This window comes from Myotis davidii, unplaced genomic scaffold, assembly GCF_000327345.1.
Source record: "Myotis davidii unplaced genomic scaffold, ASM32734v1 scaffold749, whole genome shotgun sequence".
Taxonomy (NCBI): domain Eukaryota; kingdom Metazoa; phylum Chordata; class Mammalia; order Chiroptera; family Vespertilionidae; genus Myotis; species Myotis davidii.
In genome coordinates this window covers 1,650,743-1,654,302 of record NW_006300030.1, presented here as the reverse complement: position 1 = coordinate 1,654,302, position 3,560 = coordinate 1,650,743, and the positions used below count along the sequence as shown (strand labels likewise).

Sequence of the window (3,560 nt, the reverse complement as noted above, 5' to 3'; positions counted from 1 at the left end):
ATTGATGATGTAAAATTAAGAGGATTTCCCTCCAAGGTCCCATCTCTGTCCATTTTGCCATAGAAGAAGCCCAATCTTGTCGTTAGCAGAGCTAGAATTAAGGCCACTGCCCAGAATTTCTGTCCCATATTAAAGTCCAGTCCAGTCCAACAAATAGTCAGTGTGAGGCATCTATATATATAAAAGCCTAAGTGACCGTTCAACCATTTGACTGGTTGCTATGATGCGCACTGACCACCAGGGGGCAAAGGCTCAATGCAGGAGCTGTCCCCTGGTGGTCAGTGCGCTCCCACAGAGGGAGCTCTGCTCAGCTGTCCATCGGGCACCAGACACCGGGCTCACGACTGACAAGCACAGCTGTGGAGGTGCAGGCCTCTCCCCAGACACTCCCCCTGCACACCCCTCCCCGATCCAGACAGGGACCGGGATCGGACCGGCATCCAGACATCCAGACTGACTGGGTGTGAGCCCAGGGCCGCTTCTCTGTCATCATGGCGCACCGGTATTGCCCTAGGACAAGGCGGAGCAGCAGAGACCTACCTACGGAGCAGCTGCAGCAGCAGGAGCAGCAGGGCAGGAATGAGCAGGAGTAGCGCATCGCCCAGCCGGGGGTTGGGCTCCTCCCCAGCCTCCTGCCATTTTGCACACTACTACATCCCTCAGGGGATGTTGGACTGCCAGTTTTGGCGAGATGCCCACAGGCCATGCCAAGGGACCCCACCAGAGCAGGGCCTCTAGTATCTATATAAAATGCAGGTGAATATGCCCTAACCAGTTTGGCTCAATGAATAGAGTGTCAGCCTGGGGACCAAAGAGTCCCGAGTTTGATTCCGGTCAAGGGCACGCACCTTGGTTGCAGGCTCCTCCCCGAGTCAGGCCCTGGTCAGGGCTCATGCAGGAGGCAACCAATCCATGTGTTTCCCTCATATCGATGTTTCTCTCTATCTTTCCCTCTCTCTTCGACTCACCCTAAAAATCAATGGAAAAATATCATCAGGTGAGGATTAACAACAACAACAAATAATAATAAAATGCAGGTGAATAGGTGCTAACCATACTTCCCCTTGCTTCTCAGGGTGGCACACAGAAATTTTAGTCCACCAGGTCAGAATGTTATTGTGGTAGCTAGCTATTTTACTAATATTAATGTAGGGAAGAGAGCAAAAGGGACACCAGACATTATAAACATAGTCATCTGGGCAGCTTCACCAGGAAGTTACAGCTTCACACTCCCAGAAAACCACCAGTCCATTCTCTGAAGGTCACAGGGGGAAGGGATCAAACTAAGGAGGGCGGGGGGTCCACGCACAGTGAAGTTGAGGTGATGTAGAGAAGGTGCTTGGCTGTCAGTCTAGCCTGGTAAAAAGGTCATTGGCTGGATGGTAGAGCCACTGCAAGCACTTGAAATCTTGGAAGGGCAAAATCTCCAGACAGAGTTTCCTCTCTCTTGCTTCCTTGTTCCCTCTTGCTCTCTTGCTCCATGACCCTCACTTGGCAAAAGCCTCTGTAGCCATGTAGCCTTAAGCAGCTGCATGGCCCATGTCCCTGAAGATCCCACACAATGGACTGTTGCTGGGAACACAAGCTAAGCCAGCCAGATGCTGGACTGTACTGGGCTTTAGTATGGAAGATAAACTATGGGCGGTGGCCTTAATCCTGGCCCTGATGATGCTCCCAGTCTCATTAAAAATCCAAAAACAGCTTTTGCAACTTGAGAAGCCAAGTTGCCTATGCCTAAGGTTTGGATTCTACACCATGACCTTGCTGTGCCAACTCTTCCCTAATACCCTTGTCTGCACCACAGGATCCAGGTATTTTCCATTGATCTCCACTCAGGATATCAGTGCCAAGGCTTGGCCATAACCTTTTATAGAGTGACACCCACTACTCTGAAACATCTATTCATCTGTTCATTTGTTCTACAAAGATTTGCCAGTCTTTATATATACATAAGTCTTGGGAATACAAAAACTTTGGGCAAAAATAAGTGCCCTCAGTAAAGACATCACATTCTAGTATGAAAGAAAAACACAATAAAAAAATATCATAACTATGTACAGGTAGCTATGAGAGCAAATCATGGAAAGTCAGGGAAGGTTTCACAGGGAAGGGAAGGTATCTTTAAGAATAGGTATGCTCCTCCTCTTCCTCTTTCAGTCTCTGGCACTTCGGGAGCCACGGGCTGCTGTGCAGAGATGACCAAGTCCAAGAACCACACCACACACAACCAGACCCAAAAATGGCACAGAAACGACATCAAGAAACCCTGGTCACAAAGATACAAATCTCTTAAGGGGGTAGACCCCAAGTTCCTAAGGAACATGTGCTTTGCCAAGAAGCACAACAAGAAGGGCCTAAAGAAGATGCAGGCCAACAACGCCAAGGCCATGAGCTCACGCGCTGAGGCCATCGAGGCCCTGGTCAAGCCCAAGGAGCCCAGGCCCAATATCCCAAAGGGCAGCAGCCGCAAACTCAATCAACTTGCCTACATCGCTCATCCCAAGCTTGGGAAATGTGCTCGTGCCCGCATTGCCAAGGGGCTCAGGCTCTGCTGGTCAAAGGCCAAGGCAGAAACCAAGCCCCAGGCTGTGGGTGCGGCTGCAACTCAGGCTCCCAAAGGGGCCCAGGCCCCCATGAAGGCTCCACAGTAGAGGTCTCTGTCTGCCGATGTGAGGACAGAAGGACTGGTGGGACCCCTGGGCTGCTGTCTGCATGGCACTGGTGTCCTCCTGTGCTATTTATACAAATAAACCTGTGGCAGGAAAAAAAAAAGGATAGGTATCGCCGAAACCAGTTTGGCTCAGTGGATAGAGCGTCGGTCTGCGGACTGAAAGGTCCCAGGTTCGATTCCGGTTAAGGGCATGTACCTGGGTTGCAGGCACATCCCCCGTGGGAGGTGTGCAGGAGGCAGCTGGTCGATGTTTCTCTCTCATCGATGTTTCTAGCTCTCTATCTCTCTCCCTTCCTCTCTGTAAAAAATCAATAAAATATATTTTTTTAAAAAAAGGATAGGTATTTAGGCCCACCAGCATAGCTCATTGTTTTCGGGTTGACCTATGAGCCAGGAGGCCACAGTTAGGTTCAAGTCAGGGCACATGCCCAGGCTGGGGGTTTGGTCCCCAGTGTGGGGCATGAGGGAGGCAGCCAATCAATGACTCTCTCATCATTGATGTTTCTATCTCTCTCTCCCTCTCTGAAATCAATAAAAAAAATTTTTTAAAGAATAGGTATGCAGTGTGTGTCTTCTGTGTCTGATTTATTACATTTAGCACAAGTGGCAGGATTTCCTTTTTTAAGGATGACTACCCCATTGCATAAGTAAAATTTATATAAAACATGTATTATATTATACATATAGTATATAAATATATAAACACATTTGCAACAATACTGTACTTGAAATTAGCTAAGAGAATAGATCTCAATTTAAATCTTCTCACCATATACACATAAAGACACAAAATGGTAACTACGTACAGATGATGAATAAGTTATTTAGCTTGCATACATATATCAAAACATCAAGTTTCACACCTTACACATAAACAACCTTTATGTCA

The 3,560-nt window shown here is 48.0% G+C and overlaps 1 pseudogene; it reads left to right on the top strand.

Annotated features, from left to right (window-relative positions):
• Window positions 1–2,195: 2,195 nt before the first annotated feature.
• Window positions 2,196–2,772, top strand: LOC102754214 (annotated as a pseudogene).
• Window positions 2,773–3,560: the final 788 nt, after the last annotated feature.